We start from the raw sequence: 26239 nt of genomic DNA on the forward strand, positions 1-26239 counted from the left end.
ATGAAATTTTATTTTTCTTTTTTTATAACTGTTTGGATATCCAATGGGGATTTATAGATACACCTTCTGGTTTAAATATCGATCTCCCTCAAGCTCCAGGGTCACTGTCTTTTGAAGTTTTAATGTGGGGGAACTAAGAGGTAAAGAGAGAACTCTCAGGGTATTTTGCATTATCCAAGAAAATCTTCCAAGCCTTTTTGTGTTTTCCTTTTTAGGAAATTTTTTCAGTTATAGGGTATAGATATGATAATAAATAGGTTCCTATTCTGATCTTTGCTCATATTCACTGTTAAAGATTTAAATTATCATTTTTTTAGTTTTCTATCTCTATTATGTTTCCTTGTCTATTTCTTAATCACATATACAAATCCCATGCTCCAAGAGACTGCTTTTATTCTTACTAAACAGGCTGCTGTATTATCAAAATTTTATTTTCTGAAGCTAGTGTCTAATCTTATGTTGTCTCTGTTTTATTCATACACTTAGCGTAGATTTCATATAAAAACTGGCCAACATATGTTGCCATATAGTCAAGCCCAAAGAGATCAACTAAATCTGCATAAATAGTTTTGATACTTTTCTTGTTGCATTTTTACTTTTGTTATTTTCTAGTGTAAATGAAGGAATTACATGAAAATATAAAATGGTCATGCATTTGAATTATATTTGGCATAGCACACATTTTTTTTAACAGTGACAATGAGAAATCACTTAATTTTTTAAAAATAGTTTTAATTTTATAGTAAATGATTGAATAAAACCGGCATTCATGAACTAAGAGGTAAAATAAAGATGTTTCTGCTGGTTCAAAAGTGCTCCGTTCTACTCTTATGTCACTTTCTCGCCAAAAGTCCAGGTTCTACACATTACATGCCACTGCTTATTTTAAATGATGGTCAGTATTAGTAACTAATTATTCCTTCCTTTTAAAAGTCTTTCTGAAAAAAGAATGTCTTTTCTAGAACCTCGTATTGAAATTGTTCTTGAATCTAAAAGTCACATTAAATAGACAAATTAATGTGATTCTATGGCCATAAGTAACTCTTTCTTAACTTTTTGCTGCTTATGCCTTCACAAAAGCTATCATTATTTCAGAAGACACTCATTGTCTAACCTAAAGCCTTTGGTTAGTTTCATTCAGTCTGTATGAAACTAACTGTATGGAACTAACTGAAACTGTATTGCTTTTTGGCTGCATCAGGCTAAGATTTCAATTCTCTGTCAAGAACTTGATGCTCGTCACATGGTTACTCATAGATATTTGTTAAAGGGGTACCTTCCATACATCAACCAAACAAGTTTCCAACTTAAGTTGCATCCCAGTTAATGAGTTAATGGTATAGCTTGAAAAATATCCCTATGTAACATTTTCTGAATCACACTGCTACCCATTGAATAATTAATATTTATAATAGGTAGCACATGAATCATTCACCTAGCTAGCATTAGCAATAATCTCCCATTGTAAAGAGTGGATTTCAACAGGACTTGATTGTATGTTTTCATTGAAGTAAGGATCACTTACAATGTGAGGCTCTATGTCTCTCAAAATCCAAAGCCCTGAACTAGTGTTTAAGATATAAGCTTGGGCACTCACTTTCCCCAGTGCTGGGGATACCTGTGGCCTAGAGATCCTTGTTTAGTGACTGCAGCCAGATCTTGTAGACAGCTGCAGTGACTATGGGGATGATGGCCCCTGGCTTTACTGCCAGAGCTTAGGGACTGATCCAACACCACCCATGAGGCCAATCAGCCTTGAGCTGAGACAGAAAATTGGTCTTTTCCACCCATGTTGGCTCTTAACAGTTTTCTGGCTTCAATACAGGGAGAAGTGCCTGTCACAAGCATTGTGTCAAAATTTGAAAACATAGTCACTGCCTCTTAGACCTTGAGGCCAAAATCCTCTGGCCTGGAGCATGCCATCTGTGTCTACCACTAACTCTGTATATTTTCCTAAAAGTAAGCTGATTGAATTTAATTTTCCATGTGACAACTTTATGGGCAAGTTCACACTCTTGGTGGTGAGGATTTGCATGTCATTTAACTCAGCAGATTAATTTTGTCCATGTTAATTATGGACAAAAGTTGATCTGAACCTTCAGACTTGGAAATCAGAAAACAAAATTTGTATGCCGAGTAGAACTGGGTAGTTCATGTGATGGTTTTGGGTTACTGTGTTTTAAAATAAGAAAAAGGCAAAATGTGTGCATGCCTTTCGGCTCACAAAGATTTTGAATGATCTCAAATTCAAGACTTTTGTTTATCCCAGCTAATGAGAGAGATACCCAAATATGAAGTAGTCTCATATAATATATGGGCTGAAAAATCCTATACTAAGAACGCATAATTTGTTGTTTTCTGGCCTAAAAGGGAATGTACAGTCACCTTGATTTAGAGCAAAGCCTTTTAGGGAAGTTCATATCCTGAATCGTTGTAATGAGTCGCTAGTTTTAAGGGAACCAGATTGCTCCAGTAACTGTTGTTCTATGTTAAGTGAAAAGAGAAGAGCAAGTGTAGCCTGCATTTGATACAAAGGTCGGCTGGTGGAGGGGAAGAGAATGGAGGATGAGGAGATAGGCTGCTGATATGATTACAGATAACTTCAGCATCAGTGGTTGTTTTTTAAATACCTTTGGGTAGAACTAAATAAGATTGCTAAGGTAGCAATATCCACATGTATCCCATGAAAATTATTTCACATGCCCCATGAAAATAATCTGGCATTATTTTTCCAACAGTAAATTGATTAGAAAATCATTCGCTTCTTGCCTAATAGCTTTGGAAACTATATTTACATGACTGTTTAATTTAGGACTGTCAGGTTTTATTCTTTCAATGTTGTGGATTTAATTTGCAGCTTTCCCAGGAAAGCTAACCACTTGGAGATGTGCTAAGAATTTTCAAAGGAAACTTTCTAATTTTTCATTAATTCTTGAGTAATGTGACTTTATTTGCTTTAAATGCAGTCGAGCTATCATCCTATGAATATCAGATTTAGACTTGCTTTGATGTTTTTATTTCATGATCAGCATTATAAAGTCACACTTCTATCTACCCCACTCTCATTGCTCAAGTTGCAGTAACTTTATTTCCTAATTTTTTTTTTTTTGCATTCTGTGAGAGTGTGTGTGTGTGTGTGTGTGTGTGTGTGTGTACATATTGAATAAAGGTAAATGGTAACTTATGCTCATAACCAAGAAGAATAATTACTAAATTCACAAACTGCAGGGGAGGAATAGGGAGGATGAATATTCTAATTCCATTTTCAAACCAATTATTTTAAGTAAAAGGTTATACTTTCACCACGGGACATAATAAATGAGAAATATTCATATTTCCACACCAGGGAGGCTACATCAGTCAACACTTCAAATATTAACAACTTTAATCAAAGCCAAAGGCTTCAACTAAATGACTGGATGTGAGTATTCAAGTGTAGGCAAACTTTATAAATTATCTGTAGATTTAAGCATTGCATTTATACGTATGTACAGTATAGCTGGCTCCCCACAACCCTTCAGGACAGCTAGATACCACCCCTGAACTTTAGACTTTTCCAGGCATATATCAGGTAAAGCTTCTGGACTCTACCAACTCTACCCTCTGCATCCAAATTGCAAGCTGTTCCAGGGAGTCTCTTGAAGCTTCTCTCAGCCAGCCCAAGTTTGGGGAAAAGCACCCTGACATATGTCCTCATATAGGATGGACAGTCTCCCAAATAAATACACACTTAACATTAATTTCCAGTCCTTTCATATATGTTCTGGAGGGTGGTGATGGTCTAGGTCTGACATTATTATTTCTACTACCTTTCAGCATCTTTTGCACGTCCACACTTTCTATACTACTCTCAACTTTCGAGCTTTGACCTAAACTAAAATAGAATTACACTACAATAAAATGCATTTAATCACTAAAATGTCATTGGAAATAATATAGCTTTTATTTTGCATGTAAAGTAATTTACATTCTTGCAGTGCCTCCAGGTCAATATTACGGAACAAGCATTATTAAAGTATTGATATCAGAAATAGTAAAACACACACAATAAACAAGGCATTTTGGCCTGAAGAGACAGTTTTGAATGCTCCACAACAAATGAACTTCAGAAAGTCCTTAAACTCTCTGATTATAGCCATTTATGATCTATCTCTGTGCAGAAAGGAAAATTGTGTTCTAATTACCCAGAAATTGCTACCTTAAAAATTTTTATTTTAGTGGACATCTGTTCATTCACCCATCTCGTGATTAAAATTAAAACATTCCAAATTTCCTCTGAAGAAGCCACCTCCATCTCTTCCCTATTCCATGCCTGAACATATGGCCTGGATCTTCAGAGCCAAGTTCAGTATTCCAGTCTCTGCCTCCACCTCTATGGGCTACAAAGTATTCTTCATCAGGACCAGCTACCAGTGCAAAATGAAAATATAGGGCCCCTTGTTCAAAAATTTTAAAAAATTTTTATCCAGTAACATTAAAACATTAAAGCTAGCACAAGGCCCTTCTATTTGCAGGACCTTGTGTAACCCGCACAGGTCACATACCCTTGAAGCCAACCAAACTCTTCATTCCTTTGTGTAGACCCATATTTCCATCTGGTGTCATTTTCCTTCTACCTGAAGGACTGTCTTTGACATTATTCTGGAGTGCGAGGCTGCTAGCGATAAATTTTCACAACTTTTGTATGTCTGAAAAATACTTCATTTTGCCTTCATTTATGAAGCATAGTTTTGCTGGGTATAGAATTCTAAGGTAACAGTACTTTAAAGATATTGGTCCACCAGCCTCTCTTCTGCATTGTTTATAACAAGAAACCTGATGCCATTTTGTTGTTCCTCTGTACATAATAGGTCAGTTTTTTCCCCCTGGCTGCACTTAAGGTGTTGTCTTTTTCACTGGTTTACAGCAATTTGATTATTACATACATTAGTATCATTTTTTTCATGCTTTCTATGTGTGAAGTTTTTTGAGCTTCTTAAATATGAGGCTTATCATTGTCATCAACTTTGGAAATTTTTAAGTCATTATCTCTTAATTTTTTTTTCTTTTTTGAGACAGAGGCTTATTCTGTCACCCAGGCTAGAGTACAGTGGCACAATCTCAACTCACTGCAACCTCCACCTCCCAGGTTCAAGCAATTCTCCTGCCTCAGCCTCTCAAGTAGCTGGGACCGTAGGCGCATGCCACCATACCTGGCTAATTTTGTATTTTTAGTGGAGACAGGGTTTTACCACGTTGGCCAGGCTGGTCTTGAACTTCTGACCTCAAATGACCCGCCTACCTTTGCCTCCCAAAGTGCTGGGATTACAGTTGTAAGCCACCATGTCCAACATCAAAATATTTTCTATTACTCACCTTCTTATTTCTCCTTTCATTTGGAAACCCCAAATACATCAGTATTAAGTCACGTAAAGTTGGACTACAGTTCACCAATGTCCTATTCATTTTTTTCAGTCTTTTTTCTCTCTGTGATCCGTTTGGATAGTTTCTATTGCTATGTCTTTAAGTTCACTAATCTTTTCTTCTTGGAATAGCTAATCTGTCACTGTTACTATACAGTGTATTTTTCATCTCAGAGATTGTAGTTTTCATCTTCACAAGTTAGACTTGGGTCTTTCTTGTATTTTCTGTCTATATTAAACATGCTCAGTCTTTCCTCCAACTTGTGGAACATATGGAATACATTTACAATTATTGGTTTAATAGCTTTGTCTCCTAATGATAACACCTGTGTCAGTTTAGGTTTAGGTTTTGTTGATTTTTCTCTTTACTGTTTTTTGCATATCTGGTAATTTTTATTACATGCCAGACATTATGAATTTTACCTTGTTGGATGCTGGATTTTTTTTTATTCCTACAAATATTTTCGGGTATTGATCTGGAATACAGGGAAGTTCTTTGAATAGTCTTTGATCTTTTAGGTCTTGTTTTTAAGGTTCGTTAGGCAAGGCCAGGGTATTGTTTAGTCTATTGACAATACTTCCTCACCACTAGGGCAATACCGTTCTGAGTACTCGACCAATGCCCTTTGAATTTCAGGGCTTCCCAGTTGGAATCGTTTGCAAATCTCAGTGTTACCAGTCCAGTTTGAGCTTTAAGGACTATTCCTACTCATCTTTTTAGCTGGTTTTTCATTTGATTTTATACCATTTCCTCACATGCATGTACTGATCAAAACTCTCTCCTCTGTAATACTCTACCTGGCACACTCTAGCCACCCTAGTATCCCTGGATTCTCTGCTTCATCTTTTCTATTTAAGGAGTCTTGCAGACTCCTTCTGAATTCGTCCTCCCTGCTCCATGGCCTAGAAATTCTCTCAGGGGCAATTGCAGGGCTCATTTTGTTTGTCTGTCTCTCAGGGATCACTGTTCTTCAATGCCTCAGGTCCATTGCCTTGAAAACCATTGTTTAATATATTCATCTGGACTTCTAGGTGTTTCCATTGGAATGATAAATCTCGCCCCCATTGTTCTACCTTGGCCAGAAGCAAAAGTTCATGCTACTTATGTTAATTCCTGTAGTTGAGGGCCCCATATCTAAATAATTGAATTGAAATCTTTGGTGTTGGCACCTGGGTATCAGGAGGTCTTAAAAGCTCCTCAAGCGATTTTCATGTGCAGCCTGTTTTGCAAACTACAGCAACCAGTGGTTAGAGGGAGTCACTAAAGGATTTTAATAAGGGGAACGACTTGATCAGAAACAGTGGATAGGGACCAGCAGCTGACACACTTAAGAAAGAAGAGGTGGCTGTGAGGGAAGAAGGAGCTGACTCAGACAGTTCTGCTACACAGCTATTTCTAGCCATGAATGTATTAGGTGGGGCAGAAAAAAATTAATTTTTTAAAAAACCCACATGCCTCCATAGAACCTGAGGGTATCACTGAATTAGAAGTTCATAAATATAGTCAATTTTTATATATAGTCAATTTTTATAATTATAACCCATGTATCAAGAAGAGAGTAGATTACAGTCAGTTTTCAAAGGAGACAAGGGCAAATATAATACATTTCAGAAATGCTTTCCAGCAGTGGCTAAAGCTGCTTCCATTTGACCCTTAAAAGGCTAAGCTTCCATTATTTGAAAATTTTACTTACCGTTTATAAAGCAAAGAGTAGGACATACAGTGTGTGTGTCAGGGTTTCAAATGTGCCCTCTTTTCTTTCATCTTTAGCTCGGAATCAGGTCACTTGACTTTGAATCTTACATCCGCCCCTCGGTATGTTGACCTTAAAAAAAGTCACTTACCCCCTCTGGGACTCAGTTTCTCATTCGTAAATAGAGGATAATAAATACCTGCCCTGCTGGTTTCATGGGTTTCCTGTGAGACTCAAAATCAAATAAGAGCTTTTTATGATCCATCCCTTTCTCTTCTCCTCCTATTTTCTTTTTCTTTTGCCCCTCTATGTTTTTCTTACTGACTTCCCCAGATCCCTCCCCCAGAGTTAGACTGGGAGCTGGTCTCTTGGAGCCTACTTTCACAGCTTAGTTGCCATCTGCTTCTCCCAGCCAGAACTTACCCTGGGAGCATAGACAGCCCTGCTTGATGTGCTAACTCTAGTTCCAGGATTTACCGCTCAGATGCTATCCTCCCTCATTCCCATCACCAACCCCTTTCACCTGCCCTGAACTCTCAGCTTCCCAGTATGCCCAGGACATATCATTTTTCCCTACCAGCCTTGTCCAAACCCTCATGGCTTACTCCTGCTTAAAGTCTTTCCACCCTGGATTTGGTGAATGTGAGGGGGACAGACTCTCTCAGCTTTGTGTAACAACTTTCAAGGTGAAGCTGAACATTTCCCCTCCATTTTTTCTAATTGTGCTCAGGTACAGAATTGCTGGTGTCTTCTTTCTCCAGCTACATGAGCATTGACCCTCAATCCTCAGCATCAACCCTCAGCCTCCCAGACCTCATTGTGCTTGAAGCAGAGGACCTTCGAACAGAGCAGAGTAGTGCTTCAGCGGTTAGGGATAGCTTCATTCTCAATTTATCTATCACCTGTAAATCTAAACTCTCCTAGAATCTGTTCCAGAGCTTTATATATTATAATGAAATCAGTTACCTTTTTTCCCTGTATTTTGCCCAGTTACCTTTTTCCTGTATCTTGCTAATTTTGCATGAAAATTTTTGTTCTTTAAAGAAGTCTTTTCTTGAGATATTTAGGGCACAGCCTGTTGCTAAAAAAAAAAAAACAATTTAAAAATTGCTATAGTTCTGTTAAAGTATGGTAAACTGCCTCTGTGCTTCTAAGAGCTTTGAGAGGGGAAATATTCTAGTAGATTTTTATATAGTATAGAAAATATAAAAGCAAAAAGTACTCCATATTCGCAAATACATACGTGAAATGCAAGTAAACAATGTTCATGCCACTGTGGTGGAGAAATACTTTTGGTCTTAAGAGAAGATCTCAGATAATATTGAAAAGATAAACCTCTGCTGTATTAGGTGAAAGGAAAGCCGGATAGGTTTTTTTACCTAGAGAAAAACTATTGAGAATTTTGAAAACTAACATACATAGTGCCATGGCAGAGATTGATAATAAAGATTCAAAGTAAATTACAATGGTTAACACTATCATTAGGTAGGTGTATAAGATTCATATAAGCCATCATGGTGTATAAGCCATTATGGAAATAATTAGATGCTAGAGAAGAGAAGAATAATTAGTTAGGTGATTTTATAGCTTAAAATTTATATCTGTTCTAAAGATGTTTTAGGGTGGCTTAGAGTTTTAGTTTAGCTATTTTAGTAAAGAAATGTATTATGCTAAATTGGAAATCAGTGGCCTGAAATCTTTTTGAACTTAAGGAAAGAGCTATTACCTTGAACCTCAGAAAGCACACAAATTCTTTGCTTACAAGCCTTATGCCTGGCACCCTGCTGCCATCTGGTGGCAGCATACCTAAAGTGCAGGACAAGTTGCTGAACCATAAAGCAATTTCTTAAATGCAGAAACTAACTGCAAAACAGAACTTATTCACTGCCAGTTTTGTATTAATCCCTGCTTCTGGAATTAATCTATAAATGAGTCAGGAGAGTTTTATTTTTGTAGACATTCAGTCAAACACTACGTTCAAATACCATATAACTAAAAGTATTTAACAAAATGGGGAAATCCCTCTACTGTGTACTCCACAAATTAGATTAATTTGAATAACAGTGCCCTTTTAAATATGCATATATTTTCTAGGAGAGTATTTTTTACCTTTTTATGTATTTTATGGAGTAACTACCTTAAAACATGAGTATGATCTTTTTGAAAAAAATTACTACATAGAGTTGTAGGGGAAAAAATGTAAGTATTTTACAGCCTTTACCCTCAAAAAATTTCCAGACTAATGTGGAAGACAACCATCTACATGAGTGGCATGGAGAGAAATATTAGGGGTAAACCCAGTATGAAAGTGGTATCTGTATCCCAAATGGGAACACAAGGTATTTTCCTAATTAGGGGGTAGAAGTAGGCAGCAGAACAGGTAGAATAGAGAATCCAAAGAGTAAATGGCAGGCAGCACTGGCTAAAAGCAGTCTTCCAAGGTTTAGAAGACCGGTTGTAGAATCTCTGCTTTTCTAAAAGCACTTTGTTCACGTCACTTAACCTTCTCTATGCTTCAATTTCCTTGCCTCTGAAATTTGGATAATAACATTATATCTATCTTCTAGGTATTGTTGTCAGGATTCAATAAGATAATCTAATAAAGCATTTTATACAATGCTTTGCAAACAGCATTCACTTTTTTCCTTAAAGGAGGGCAAATGGAGGGGCAGCTTCCAAGTTCCTAAGATTTATGGGAAGCATTATCAGTTATCTATTGCCTCAACAATGCTATGGAACAAGCTGTCTGAAAATGAAGTGGCTTAAAGCAATAGACATTTGTTTAGCCAAGCTTGCAGTTGCCTCTAGTCTTCTGGCATATGAGAGCTGACAGACCTGGGATGGTCTCAGCTGAAACAGCTGAGGCTCCCTGTGCCCCACTCTCTAGTATGCTGTCGCAGATATGTCTTCATAACAAAGAAAGAATCAAACAAACAAAAATGAGCAAGCACTTTTTTACACCTCTGCTTACATCACATCTGCCAACACTTGGCCAAAGGAAGCTGTATGAAAAACTCAAAATCAGGCCGGGCGCGGTGGCTCAAGCCTGTAATCCCAGCACTTTGGGAGGCCGAGACGGGCGGATCACGAGGTCAGAAGATCGAGACCATCCTGGCTAACCCGGTGAAACCCCATCTCTACTAAAAATACAAAAAACTAGCCGGGCGAGGTGGCGGACGACTGTAGTCCCAGCTACTCCGGAGGCTGAGGCAGGAGAATGGCGTGAACCCGGGAGGCGGAGCTTGCAGTGAGCTGAGATCCGGCCACTGCACTCCAGCCCCGGGCGACAGAGCAAGACTCCTTCTCAAAAAAAAAAAGAAAAAGAAAAAGAAAAACTCAAAATCAGCTTGGGAGGGGAGGATATAGTTCACCTCTCAATAGGAGCAACTGCAAAATCACATGGTAAATAGCTTGAAAGTAGGGAAGGATGAAGAAATGAGACCATTACTGCAATCAGTCTACCACAGAGGTTTTTGGGGGTTTGTTTTATTTTGGTGTTTTATGTTTGTTATGGTTGTTGTTGTTGTTGCTGTTGTTGTTGTTGTCACCCAGGCTAGAGTGCAGTGGTGCAATCCCGGTTCACTGCATCGTCAACCTTCCGGGCTCAGGCAGTGCTCTCTCCTCAGCCTCCCAAGTAGCTGGGACTAGGTGCACACTACCACACCTGACTAATTTATTTTTATTATTTGTAGAGACGGTGTTTCCTTACATTACCCAGGCTGGTTGTGAACTCCTAGGCTCAAGTGATCCTCCCATGTAGGCATCCCAAAGTGCTGGGATTACAGGCATGAGTCAGTGTGCCTGACCCACAAAGGTTTTAATCAGAGAAAATAATAGAGAATTTTAGAATTATGGATAATCTTATTATTGTTTGTAAGCCCCCACTCAAAATATGTGAAATCAAAACCATCTCAGAAAATCTAAGATGATTAGTGGGGGGCTCACTGGGGGAAAAAGACGACCTGGATAGGGTACCATGCAAGAGGGCCTAAATGTATGGAAAACTGGGGGACAGGAACCCCAACCAATATTCAGTAACTAGAGAATGATAGATGATAAATATACTGTGTGATCATGGAGTTGCTAGATATATAAAAACCTGGAAAATTGTTTATTGAATTCATTGACCATCAAACAATGCTATTTTAGAAAATGAAATTCTAAAGTATGTGTCTAATGAAAAATCATTTTCATGCCTTGCTCAAATATTTGTTGCACACCCACTCTTTGCTCAGAGTGGATATGCAACCAGTGTTTTTTAAATTGAATTTGATTCCTTAGGTTACTTGACTCCTTTAGATGAGCACAGGGAATAATAGTAATAATAACAATAATGGGAGTTTGTTTTAGTCCCTCTTCATCTTCCCCTTTGTTAATTGTAAATCTTGCTCAAGAATTTTTTTCTCAAACCTCCTTTCCCCAGTGTTATGTTCTTGGACAGGTTTCAGCTAGCAGCTTCAAAGTAGATGGCTGCTAAGTACAGGTCTTTATCCCTGAGGTCCAGGATCTCAACTCACAACGTCATCTCTAGTGTATTATTCGCATTCTCTTGCTCAGCGAACAAGAGGTGCTATAGAGTCATGGAGAAGACTGGGGACTTGGAGCTAGACTGCAGGGATTTGGATCCTGCTTATGCCTTGGCTATCATGATTGTTAACCACCGTCAGCCCCATCAGGGCATAGATTAGTTTGTTGACTCCTGTATCCCCAGCTCCTAGAACAGTTTCTAGCACACTGGAGGTGACAAATAAATTCCTGTTGATTGACCTGAAGACACTTTTGTGTGAGAGTGTTCTGAGTCTGACATATATGTGATGTATATGTCATATATCCTGATATATTTCCCCTCACCCGAACCCTATGAGATGCACACTGTTGCCATTCCCATTTTACAGGTGAAGAAGTGTCTGAAGAGAACTAGTTGAATTTTGATGAGAAAAGCCACCAATTCCTGTTATTTTCTATTCACAGATGTCTTCTATCATGAAAGGTGGTACACTAGGCTGGTCTTGCAACAGATAAGATTAACAACAGAATGAACATCCACAGTCTTTCCCTCATGTTCTCAGCCTGGCAGAGAAAGTTTCCAACAGTGTCTGTCAGGATGGCTGCCTTAGGAAGTTCCATTTCTTTTTCATGGCAGCCACTGGAGGGCACATGGTGCACAAGATGAACAGGGGTGCAATTTATGAGGCATGCTGGTATAAATGACACTGTAGCACCACTGTACATACACGCACACACACACACAGAGAGAGAGAGAATAGAGTGGGTGCCTGTTTCACCACCTCCCAAATGCCAAAAATGGAATACCGCCTTCCCTTCAGAAATTGTACTAAAGAAGGAGAAATACCCATGGCCAGACCTACTTCATGCTTTGGTCCATGGGAGTCTGAGAGGCAGGGTGAGGTAGAAAGACTCACAGTAAATAAGCAGACCCCAGGTAGCATCCTTTCTCCTGCAGTACCCTCAAAAAAATAGAGAAACAGATAAACCCCACACATGTATCTCCTTGTGACTGGCTGCAACAGGGACAGAAAAGCTACAATGCAAACGCCACCCGAGAGAACTAAATCTGAGTCATTCACACTTGCTGTGAACTACTCTGATCTGATCATCAGCTGATGTATAACTTTACCAAGAAGGGCAGGATTTGGTGCTTTGAATGTAGAGAAGGGGAAAAGGAGGATTTAGAACAAAGATTAAAACTGCAGAGGAGCGCCATAGGAAGGCAGGCTTGGGTGGGCTGCAAGGCGGCAGAGTGGATAAGAGGCTGGACTCTGAGTCAGATGAGCCAATTTCAGTTTCTAGTTCCTTATTCCACTGGGGCAAGACACTTCACCTTTTAACAGCCCTTATATTTATGTGGGTTCATCGTGCCCCTCCACCAGACATCAAACTCCTTGAAGACCTGACTTTGGAGGGCTCAGCTGTATGTTCACACAGTGCCCTTCACAAAGTAGTGCTTAAAAATACCCACTGAATGACTTGCTGCCAGGGGAAGAATGGGAAAGAAAGAGGCAGAGGGAGACATGGGAGGCAAGGTCATCAGAGACAGACTTCAGTGACCTACTTGACTGTGGAGGGCCACTTGGGTGATGCACACACCATCTCATTGCCATCCCTGGGTGCTGCCATCAGTTGGCATGTCAGGTAAAATGCTTCAGCTGAAAGGCAATCCACACTCTATACATCATTGTGAGGGCCCAGTATGCCTAGAAAGTGTACAACTGGGAAGGCGACATATGAAGAAGTATATGCAGTATTTATATTGAATGAAAATATTTACTGAACACCTACTATATGCCAGGCACTGTTCTGGTCTTTAGAAATGCATTGGGAACAAAACCAACAGACCCCCTGCTCTCATGGAACTTACACTCTAGAGATGGACAAGGACAATAAGCAGGTAACAGATAAGTCTGTAATATGATATCAGCTAGTGGCACATACTATAAGGAAACGTAGAGCGGGGTAAGAGGATAGACAGTGACCAGATCTTCAGGAGGGTGATCAGGAAAGACTTATTTGAGGAGGTTTCACTTAGGCAGAGAGATGAACCAAGTGTGGGAAGAAGCCATGCAGAGATCAGCACTCCAGGCTGAGGGAGTGGCAAGTGCAAATCCCGTGCAGCAGGACCGTGCGCCTGTTTGAGGAACAGCAAGGAAGCCAGTGTGGCTGTAGTAGCATGAACCAGGGAAAAGGCTGGTAGAAAAGATATCAAAGTGGTGGCCCAGGAACAGGTATTGTGAGCCGTAGAGAGGGGTTGCATGGTAATCTAAATGTGAGTGTGAGCATCAGAGGAGTGTTAAATAGGAGAACGATATGGTTAGGTTTATGCTTGAAAGGCTCACTTTGGCTGCTGTGGGAACGGGGACGGCGGTCATTGAAAACATAGCTGAGACATTCACCTAGTAGTCGCAGCAAGAGATAGTGGTGCCTTGTACTAAAGTGGTTGTGGTGAAGAAGGTGAGAATATCTGAGTCAGGATTTACAAGGAAGATAGAGATGATGAATGTGATATTGATTGTAGAGAAATCAAAAGAATTGAGGATAAGTGGAAATGTTTTTGGCCTGAGGTTTCTTGAGATTAGGAATATTTGGGAGGGAAACTTTGGAGGGAGAAATCAAGAGTTCCATTTGGGCATGATAAATTGAGTTACCTAGCACACATTTCTAGGAATCTCGAGAAGCAATCATACATAGAAGCATTTCAGCTCTTCTTTGCATTTAAAACAAATGATTCTACTGACAATCATTATGATCCATGGCTGAGAAAAACCAATGTGTGGCCAAAAAATGTTTCTGCGCTCTGTACCCCATGTAAAAGCTATCCTTTCATGCAGAAGCTTTTTCACTTTACAAACTACTGTTACATCAAGCAGCCGGCCTGGAGTTTGGGGAATAGAGGTGTGTGCCCTTTCTTTACCACCACACACCAGGCAACGTGTCCTCAGCTATTGACCTGCTATTTGTCATGGAACTTGACTGCATCTTTAAGACAGCATCCTTGTGTAGCTATAGGAGAAAAATGATGGTACAGGCTTCACACATAATGATTGACAACTTGCCCACAGCAGGAATGTAAATTATTTCTTTCATTTCCAACTGGCTCCCCTGGCAAACAGCTTTTTCACACTGACCTGACAGTACCTTAAAGGAAAAAAGCCTTGGGGTCTTTAGTCCTGATGTTCAAAATCAGACACTAAAACACAGTGACTTCCTTAAACTGAATTTGAAATAATTGCCTAAGCAGTTAGCTTATTTTTCTTTAAGGCCATATATACCACAATCATCTGCCTGGGTGCCATAGAATTTGTTTTCCTTTTTTTTTTTTTTTTTTTTTTTTTTTGAGATGGAGTCTCATTCTGTCGCCCAGGCTGGTGTGCAGCGGCACAATCTAGGCTTGCTGCAACCTCCGCCTCCCTGGTTCAAGCGATTCTCCTGCCTCAGCCTCCTGAGTAGCTAGGATTACAGGCACCCACCACTACACCTAGCTAGTTTTTTGTGTTTTTAGTCGAGATGGGGTTTCACTATGTTGGCCAAGCTGGTCTCAAACTCCTGACCTCATCATCTGCCCACCTCGGCCTCCCAAAGTGCTAGGATTACAGACGTGAGCCACCGCGCACTGACATGTTGCCATGAGAATGTTTAGTTCGGTTTACCTCGCTTGAGACACAATGCTGAGTTTTAAGTTTTCAAGTGGATGGCTCTTTGGTAATACGTAAATAAACTGCAGAGACATTTTAAACGCGATGGGATAAGTGAGGTCTAGTATTTGCATAGCCCTAGTCATCTAAAGACAAAAACGTCTACTTTGTTCCACTCTATTTCATGGAACCTAGAAATACTATCTATTATAAGATGCATCATTATCTTATGCATTCCTACAAAAGAAAAACAAATGCTGCCAATTAAACTGTGACACAGTGCCTTATGGTGATTCTGTCCAACACAAACCCATCACAAAAGCCTCACACAGATTGCACATTTCCTTCATGTAGAGGGCTTTGTCAATTACTCCTGCCTTTGTTGAGTTATTTGGCATGTAATATGTAATCTTTTTCATATATTGAAGTAACAGAGCGTAATAAGGCTTCATGCATTTGTAGCTATCTTCCTTCCTTCAGACCCACAATGCACATGGTTACTGCTTTTAAAGAAAATATGTCGTAGCAGTCTCTTCTCCAGTGAAGTTATTTGCTTCACAAATATCAAATTATCCTCTCCCTACTGTATTTGTATCTTTCCAAGTACTGAGTTCCTACTAATGCCAAATTATAATGTAATCATTTTGAACACAGTTTAAATGCCAATTATACTCAACACATGAGCAGCTATGACCAAGCATGTGGGCATGAGCTATGACAACCATGTGACGGCAATTGTGAGGCACTGTGGATTGTAAGATGCATTATCATTTCGCAGATGGTAAATGAGGAAAAGTGTGTGTTCTAGAATCAGTGAAATAACTGTAAGCAAGGCATTGTGGGAGTTCACAAATGAATAAAACAGTTTGGATCTTGAGTTAATATTTTCCTTTTGCTTAAGGGAAAAAAAACCGTCCCATTCTTTTTTATTTCCATAGATATAAGATGATACTGTGTTCATATACCAAGGGCAGCCTCAGCTTCTGTCAGGATATGGCAATATAAATGAAGTCACTTCAGGAATCTGACTTTTTCAGTCATGGTAGTTGTCAGGCATTGACACCACTGACTTCTTATGCTGCTGCAGTCCCTCATGTATCTCCTGCCTCAAAATCACTATGCACACAGAGAAACTATTAAAATCACCCCCAAGGAATGAAGGGAGGTGCAGGCCCTGTGTGATTGGAATACTCAAAGCAAAGCCAACTCGGCAGTCATTGCAGCTGGGAGGATGGGAGAGCTGCTGTCAGAGCCAACAGGCTGTCTGCATCAGGATGTGCCCTGAGCAGCTCACCCAGTGGAGCCTCAGTCCCTTTCAGACCAAAACACAAAGACCTCAAACCTCACCCTTCCCGAAGCCCAGCCATGGCCACATGCTTATCATTAACCCCTGCTGCCTTTTCTACTTCTTCCAAACATGCCCTTACTCTGATTCTAGCCTGGATATCATCTGATTCTTTGCAAACTCCAAGCGTGTTCCTTCCTCAGGGCCATTACAGTTGCTCTTCCCTCTGCCTGGACCGCTTTACATGCATCTCTGTACCTCTCTTTGTTGGGACCAAGAAGAAAGTTGCCCTTGGCCTTCTAAAAGTTCGCTGAAAAATCAATTCACATTCAAGCAGATTACTAAGAGAAAAGGCATACAAATTTATTTAGCATGTAAACATGGGAGCCTTCAGGATGAAGACCCAAAAATACAGGGGAGACTGTCCGTTTTTACACTTGGTTTCAACAAAGTATGGACAGCTGTGCAGAAATATTATTGGACCAAAAAAAAGGGTCTGATCTAATGCTAATAGACTGAGTGAGGAAACCCAGGAAGGCCTGTCCGTCTAGACTCTTCTTGGTCCCCCTGAGCATGCATTCCTTCATTCTGAGTGTTGGACAAGACCTGTCTGGAATGAGGGTCTTACGACCTACGGTCAAACAAGGTAAGTCAGATAATTTATTTGTGGCCAGTCTTCACATAGAAAGGTGGAGGAAAAGTTAGAGTAATATTTTTAGATTTTATGGCTGGCTTTGGGGAAGAGGGGGTCTGGTTTCTATGACCCACCCTGCGGAAGAGGGATCTAGTTTCCATGGCTAGCCTTGGGAGAGAATGGGACTGAGAAGCAGGAGGGCAGGAGAAGGTCAGAGAAAAACTTTTGCTTCTGAGGCGGCTTCTGAGGCCTTCATTTCAGGGTGGTGTTTTCTAAGCCCCAACACCTTCCACATCATCTCAGCTCACATTATGTCACCTCCTTGGGTCAAGGCCTTCCTCATCGCCCAAACTGAGGTGGTATCTCCTGACCATCTATTTCTATCATGTTACCCTGAATGTATGTGTGTTTGTTATTTGTTTGTCCTAAATCTCCCCCAGTGTCCTTCACCCTGGAGAACACATGCTCACCTGTGCACTCTCAACACCTGAAACACATAGAAGATGTTCAAAAAGTATTTGATTAACACATGAATGAATGCACTCAGCTTGATTCCTAGCTCATTAGTAGTTTTTAAATACTTGGCTTAATATGTTCTCCTCCAGCTCCTCTCCATCTTCATCAACAAGACTTCACATGTATGAGACTCTATGACTCCTCAGATTAAAGTGCTTGTCAGGTGCAGTGGCTCATACCTGTAATCCCAGCAGTTTGGGAGACCGAGGCAGGTGGATTGCTTGAGTCCATGAGTTCGAGACCAGCCTGGGCAACATGGCGAAACCCCGTCTCTACAAAAAATACAAAAACTAGCTGAGCATGGTTGCACATGCCTATGGCCCCAGCTACTTGGGAGGCTGAGGTGGAAGGATCGCTTAAGCCCAGGAGGTCAGGCTGCAAATGAGCAGTGATTGTGCCATTGCACTCCAGCCTGGATGACAGAGCAAGACCATGTCAAAATAAAATAAAATAAAATAAAATAAAATAGTAGAATAGAACAGAATAGAGGTGCTCAGTTCTCTTTTCCTGAAAGCTTGTTACAACTATAGCCTCCAAGCTCTACTCCACTCTCTGCCCTGCCCCTCTCTTGCACGCAGGGCCTTCCTGACAAATGTGGTTCTTCTCCACTCCTGTTGCTGCTTTGTATGACTGCAGAGCTCCAGGTGGCTTATTTGTGACAGGGGTATCTGTGAATGTCTGAATGAGCAGCCACACAGCAGTCTGGGGTGAGCTCTAACAAGCAGCTGCTAATTGGCTGCCAGATCCTCTTGCCAGCCCCAGTGTCATTCCCTTTCACACCTGCCAATGTTGATTCAACACCCAAGGGTCTTCCCAAATAGCTGGAAGCTAGAGGAATTTCCAGTCCTCAGCACTTCTCCAGGGCACAGGCAACTTTACTGCTCAAGCTTTTCCTACTAATAGGGATCACTACCAGTCGTGATTTTTTACAAGCATATATTGATTTCTACTCTGTGGAAGGGGGATCTAAAATAATTAAAAGGCTCCTGACTTTGTAAAGAGTATAATCTGATGATAGTCAACCATAGTAGTCTTATTTTGCTCCGATTATTACCAGCAATGTGTGTGTGTGTGTGTGTGTGTGTGTGTGTGTGTGTTCATACACTCACCTGAGTGCAGGAGAGTTAAAGCAATAATGATACAAGTTACTTTTTTTTTTTTTTGAGATGGAGTCTCACTCTGTCACCCAGGCTGGAGTGCAATTGTGCGATCTTGGCTCGCTGCAACCTCTGCCTCCCAGGTTCAAGTGATTCTCCTGCCTCAGCCTCCTGAGTAGCTGGGATTACAGGAATGCATCACCACGCCTGGCTAATTTTTTGTGATACAAGTTACTTTTATAAATTGATTTAAATTTTTAAGAGTGACCAGCAGAGAAAGTCTCTATAAGCATTTGGCTCTACCGCCCTGGAGAATAAATGGCACATTACACAAAATATTATACAATGTGACTACTAAAGTATAAACCTGCATTTCTTGTATGTCCTTATATGTACTGCAACTGCTTACACACTTAAAAGTGCATAATGATTACTTGATTGAATAAATAAATGGTGTTGAATAAGGCAACTGCTAATAAGAGCCAAGGTCAGTTTTGAATCCTCACTATACATAAGAATAACTTAGGAGACTTTTAAAAAGCATAGATGCGCAGGTTCATCCCCAGTTATTTGCATTCATTGGTTGAAATGGGTCCTGGGCATGCATTTTTAAAGGTTTGCCAGGTGATTATAATGTGTAACAGGGTTAAAAACCATTAACCTGGATAGAAAGTAATTCATGCCCTAAAGTTAATAATCCAGTCTATGTTAAAGATTATGGGCCGGGCGCGGTGGCTCAAGCCTGTAATCCCAGCACTTTGGGAGGCCGAGACGGGCGGATCACGAGGTCAGGAGATCGAGACCATCCTGGCTAACACGGTGAAACCCCGTCTCTACTAAAAATACAAAAACTAGCCGGGCGAGGTGGCGGGCGCCTGTAGTCCCAGCTACTCGGGAGGCTGAGGCAGGAGAATGGTGTAAACCCGGGAGGCGGAGCTTGCAGTGAGCTGAGATCCGGCCACTGCACTCCAGTCCGGGCGACAGAGCGAGACTCCGCCTCAAAAAAAAAAAAAAAAAAAAAAAAAGATTATGGTGAAAAATTTGCAAGAAATGTTTTGCCTGAGTTATATGAAGCCTAGTAAATACTTTTTAATATCACTACCATGATATACTTACTGATCTGAAGTCACCTATTTTTTGCTTTAACATGAAAAGTAAAGACTAAAATGTAATCAGATAAATAATTCTTTACTTTAAAATGTGAAATAAAACATTGGTTTCCTGAAACAACCTTAAATTCTAATGCAACACAAAACTTAAATTGCTGTAAATGTTTCCTCACACAGCTTAAAAAAATCAAAGTTCATGAGATCCAACAAAAATAAATAAGGAAAGTGGAATAAATTTTCTAGAATTGTAGTAGATTGAATGGTGGCATTCCAAAAGATATGCCCACATAGAACCTGTGAATGTGACCTTATTTGGAAAAGGAGTGTTTATAAATCTAATTCATTTAAGGATCCAAGACCAGATCATCTTGGATTAACAGGATAGGCCCTAAGTCAAATAAGTGTTTTTATAAGAAAAGAAGACAGACAAAAGAGATGAAGAAGCAGAGAAGGCCATGTAAAGACAAGGCAAAGATTGGCGTGATGCTGCCACAAGCCAAGGGACACCTGGAGCCACCAGAAGCTCAAAGAAGTGAGGAAGAATTCTCCCACTGAGCCTTCAGAGGGAGAATGCCCTGCTGACACACTGATTTTAGAATTCTGGCCCCCAGAACTGTAAGAGAATAAATTTCTGTTTCAAGCCACCCAGTTTATGGTAATTTATACAGCAACCTTAGGAAACTAGTACAATAATATTCTTGTAACAGAAGCTGTGCCATCAGCTTTAAATGTTATGACCTAGTATTCGTTAAAGGAACCTCAAGTTGCAATCGAATATGTAGTAAATGGAGGCCATCCTCAGTCAACTGTAAGTCATGACCTCCATGAGGGTTTAGGCATGATTGCTTCCCTCCACCTCTTTGCTATGTTGAGTTAGAAATTAAGGCTTTAGGGAATCAGATCCAGCCACAGAAGAAGGGCATGCCTGACAGTAGGCATAAAGAGAACTATTTAGGATTGAATTTGTTAAAGATTAGCTACATTTCATTTTTTAAATGAGGCCAAAGTAACTAAGTTCTGTTTCATCATTAGGGCAATGTTTTTATTTGGGGTTTGAATCAGTTAGAAATGCTTTTAGCTTCAAGTAACTGAAACCTGACCAACAGGGGTTGAAATCATACAGACATGAATTGTGTTGGTTGACAAGAGGCATGGAAGTGGGCACTTGTTAGTAGTGCCATTTAGGACCAGAGCCTTTCTGTCTTTTTGCTCTGTGCTCCTTAGCATGATGGCATTTTGTGCTCATGTTTTTGTGTTTTTCCCCTCATGACCGCAAAGTGGCTGTGGCAGCTTCTGTCATCACATCTGCATTCCCAGATGGAGGAAGGGGAAAGGGAGCAATGATAGAGACGTGTGTTCCTTTTATCAGGATATCAAAAGTTCTTCCAGTATATTTCCAGCAGACTCAGGTTTACACCTCATCGGCCAGACCATGTAACACGGCCACTGTCCAACTTGCAGGAGACTGGGAAAGTACGTCTTAGACTTTTCTAACCTCTGTAGGAGAAAATAAGCAAGAGAGAGGAAATTGGAATGGATTTTACTGGCCAACTGATAACATCTGTCACAGAGCTATAGAAACCACTCAGAACAGTGAGTTCTCAGGAAGGGTCTTTATACTATTTATCGATAATATGCAATTAAATGACAAATCCACAAACCTGGAATTCCTGGCATATGATTGAGAACTAAGGAGAAAGAACTAATTTCTTTAATCAGTTTGACTTGGAATATTTCTAGAAGGTGTAAGATGATTTCCAAACTTTCCTTTTAACCCCATCAAGTGTATAATTATTCAAATCGTGTATCCATGTAGAGATTATTAGGCATTTTAATAGCACCAGAAAAAAGCAAAATTTTGAAATTCCTTTTAAAGGGTCAAAACAGAAATGGAAAATAAGGAATAGTTCGATTTGTGACCAGTTTTCTTCCATCTTTGTTCGACTGAGTCTGTGCTCTTCTTGGCCCTTCTTGCAGACAGATGGGTGAGCTAAGGTAGACGGATTCAGAAAGAGAGAAGTCAGAAGTTAGAGACATGTTCATCTTGATTGCACTGTGGTCTCAAAATGACCCTTCTTTGCATATGTATAATTGTAAATCAGTGGGAGTGGTAGGGTCTGATCAATTCAGTTCGATAATCATTTACATCTCCTTACTGTATGCCAAGCACTATGCTAGATGTGTATTGGAGCATACTGCTCCAACTGGAGAGACAACTGGTGAGTAGGAATTTCCTTTGAAGAGTTCGCATTCTAACCGAAAGAAGTAAACAGTTATAGTACAGTTCAATAAGAACCACATTTGGCATATACATAGGGTCACATACAACAAGGACCTAAAAATGAGCCTAGGGGAGGAGAAAGAGATCAGGAGTATCTTACCGGAGGAGGTATATGGTCCAGGAGGAGGTACCGTACTGCGTGTGCTTAGTTGGGGGAAAAAACTACAGCTGGATTTGATGCTAAGATAGGAATTTAACTTCTTTTTTGTTAGACTGGAGGTGGGGGTTGGGGGGAAGCTGGAAGAAGGCAATGGGGTAGATAGAGGAGAAAGGGGAGGCAGTGGGCTGTTGACTCCCATGTGTAACTACAATGATCCAGAAAAGGAGCTCAGAACTAGGGTATGTAGAAGCACCAGTCACCCCCACCATCACCATGGGTCATAACAGCATGTGGCACCTATTTCCCCCTGCAACACAAGGCTGAAGCAACCTCTGCCAGCCCCTACGCTTGCTGGGGAGCAAAGGAAGCTGCCTGCACAGGGACTGCAGCCATGCAATTGATGTGGTGGTGCTCTCTGACGTGTGACCAGGCAGACTGCCAGTCACTCAACCTTGAAAATCAGAAGAAAGCCAGTCATTGCAAGACCCAGTTTTTGAGCCAGAGGGAAACCAGTGTCAGGACTGGGAACACGTTACGGTTTCTTGACTGTTCCTGAGGCAGGTGACCAGGATAAATTCCCTTTACTTTCCTGAAGCATTTTAATAGTGCTTTAGAGTTGACAAAGCTTTCACACATCTCAGATCACTGCTTATAGTCTGCTAAGGCAGGTGTTACCATTCCCATTTTACAGCAGAGGAAAGGGAGGAGCAGGAACTCACACACATTCCCACATTTAGAACATGGTGGAGCCAGAGCTCAAGCCCAGGTCTATTCACATCCAAATCTCTTTCCATAGAGACCTCAGCATGCCTTCAGTCAATCTTCTTTATATCACATGTAAAGCTGCCTTCTTCCAGAACTTCTGTTAAACATTAAGTACATTTCATGCTGCTGGATTTCCTGCCAAACATTGTAAGAATATGCTTCTTATGCATTGTTAGTATCCTGTGGAAGAGGCTTCCTCCAGTCTATGTTTTATTGATCAACCTACTCTCGCTTTCCTCACCACTTACCCTGACAAGTACTTCACTGTAGATTGTGCTGTTGAAGGAGTACATGGGGAGAAAGATAACAGTATTCTAAAGCGTGAGCAATTCACCCTTCCATGCAGGTAACCTCAGGTAAACCTCCATCCTGCAGCAGCCCAGACAACTTCTCCAGTACAAACAAAGTTGAGTCCTTTATTTAATATACAGCATGTGGCTCAGGGTGGGAAAAACAATGGAAAGAAGAGGTGGTTTCATTAGATATTTACCAGGTCAAGGATGGATCTCTGTTTTGTACAATCTGTACCTTCCTGGGGAAATGGGGATTTTCTTTTCCAATTCAGATAATCCCACCTCAAAAGAGAAGCAGCTGGAATCAGTACACAGCATCCTACTCTCATGTCATTTTTAGTATCATTACCTATCATTGATTAAGTCAGCAAAATCTTTTATTTCTTTTTTATTAAAAAATAATTATGCATCTTTGCAAGTAGGCTTGATTCACTGAGCGCAGATAATAACTACAACTCTCAGTTTAGATTTTTCTCTGGTTTCTTTATATTGTTTTGTGTTTGCTGCATGAAAACATTTTATTAATGAACTTGGTTGCAATTAAGGACAGCCATGGTCCCTTTTAAAGATAAAATACTAGTTAGTATTCATTAAAGGAGTTATAAAAATTCCCTGGCTGTACCTTTTCTAATTATTCCTTCTTCGAAAAACCATTGAAGTTCATATTAAACAAGCATGTAATGTATAAAAGCAGCTGTCCTGACCATGAAAAGGGAGACAGTTAGTCATTTCTGAGCTGCCTTAGGTAATGAGCAATTAGAAAATGTAGGCAAAAATCGGTGCAATACTTAAATCCTGTTATTCTTTTGTACAGATATGGTTATTGTCTTCTTCATCCAAGGATTTATTGAAGTAAAATAACCTTTATATGTGACCATATTCTGAAATTCAGGAAGGGAATAATTCAGCAATAAAAGGCTTATAATTTCCAATTTTGTGACTAAATTTTCTCTCTAATTTGTGGTCTCATCACCTCTCTGCCAATTGGATCCATAAACAGATCAAAGCCCAGAAGATATCTCAGGACTTTTATAACAGAAGCTAAGTGGAAATAATGTATAATGTATACATGCATTTAAAAACACACTGTCCTTTGAAGCTATAGGCATTGTTACAATGTCTCCCAATACTTATACTCCCTAAAGCAATATCTTATTCTTCCCAGTGATCAAAAACAATGCTTGAATTATCAGCTACCCATGATCTTTGTCATTTCAAACAATAGAAAATAAAATTCAGAGTTGAGAGAGTTTGACTTGCACAATTGCAGGAGGAATAGAAAAGTATGAGGATATAATTAACAATAACAAATGTTTATATAAATTTTGTTATATGCAAATCATTCCTCTGATTGCTTTCCATATATTAACTATTTTTTAAAAAATTTAAGTAATTCACTTATATAAGAATAATGATAACAAATGACATTGGACACAGCTCTGAACTGTAGATAACTTTTTGTATAAACATCTAATCTAGATTTTTCTTCTTTATTGCTTCTGAGAAAAAGGTTAACAACTTGTTCCTTGATTATTCTGCAAAAATATTTGTGAAAGTTCATAGATCTTTTGATGTATGCATATTCTAGAATAGCTGTGGCAATAATCATAACAAATGACATTTTTTAAGCACCTTGGAGTTTATACAGTAAAGTATATCTCCCATATAAGAATGTTCTTTTCTAACAATACATTTTCAGGATGGCAGGATGAGTATTAATTTTCTACTTTGCATATGGGGAAACTGCAGTTCAGAGAAGTTAATAAATTGCCCGAGGTCAATGCGAGACGTGCAGGCACAAGCCTGTCTGATGGCATGTCTCTGCGCCCTTTGCACCATGCCTCAGACTCAGTCTGGCATCCTTCGGGGTGAGTCATGGTTCCTTAACATAAATTTCTGATCCATGGAGTTGACAACCTCTTTAATTTAGTGGACTCTTTCACTCTATTAAAGAAAGCAGTATAATATGCTGGAAGTTTCATGCAGTCCTCTGAGTAGCCATGAAACTGTTTATCAGGTCATTTAACATCACTAGTTTCTTCATCTGGAAAAGGAAGAGTTTGGGTACCTGATATCTAAGGAACTCTGACTCTGATCAGCACATGGTAGGCCCTCAGATAACTGGTTAATAACTCAATAGCTAATGTCCAACACAGTGAATTAGCAATTATGTTTCTGGTCAAGAAGTTTTTTACTGTGTGCTTAAATAGATCTATCAAAAGAAATCGGTCATTATGTGGAAACGTTTGTCTTCAACATATTTCTAGTAATAAGACCCATGGGAAATTATGTAGAAATGCACATATTAAACATCTGAAGGACCTCATGATTCCATTCTTTAAATATGCAGATTGTTTTGGTTATTTTATATTAACATAGAAAAAGCATACTCAGGAGAGTTAAACCTGAACTCTCTGTATAAATAACTTTTTCTGCATCTCTATTATTAAAGCCAAATGAGAAAAGCCAGATACACGAAGACTCAAACTTACAGATTTGTAAATTAGAGAGTACTCATTCACATTACAAAAAGGACTTTCTGCTTTACAAAAGGATTCATCCCAGCATTTCTTTAACTACAGGCCTGAAAGATTTATACAATACACATTTTCCTAGATGATCTAAATTCACTGTTAGGTCCTAGCTATTTTAACTAGTCCTATGGTGAGTCCTTTCGTTATGCAAATTCATCCCTCTAATTGATCTGTTTTGTATATTTGTAATTTCCTTTCCTGCACATCTGAATTTGCTAAAGCACACTACCCTTGTACAAGAGGTCTCTGCATTTAAGTTCTTGGTTGCAAATGCAATGGACTTCCTGTTCAGGTAACATGGCAGAGTAGTTAACCTGAAAGTGTCAACTAGAAACATCTGAAAAGTCTAGATAATTTTCTTTAATTTTTAATGCATTTC

General features: G+C 39.8%; 1 protein-coding gene across 16 annotated transcripts in view; it reads left to right on the forward strand.

Annotated features, from left to right (window-relative positions):
* ANKS1B (ankyrin repeat and sterile alpha motif domain containing 1B) overlaps positions 1-26239 on the forward strand; it is a 1305582-nt gene that overhangs the window by 981720 nt on the left and 297623 nt on the right. The window lies entirely within an intron of this gene.

This window comes from Trachypithecus francoisi, unplaced genomic scaffold (genome assembly GCF_009764315.1).
Source record: "Trachypithecus francoisi isolate TF-2019V2 unplaced genomic scaffold, Tfra_2.0 Lachesis_group11, whole genome shotgun sequence".
NCBI classification, from domain to species: Eukaryota; Metazoa; Chordata; class Mammalia; order Primates; family Cercopithecidae; genus Trachypithecus; species Trachypithecus francoisi.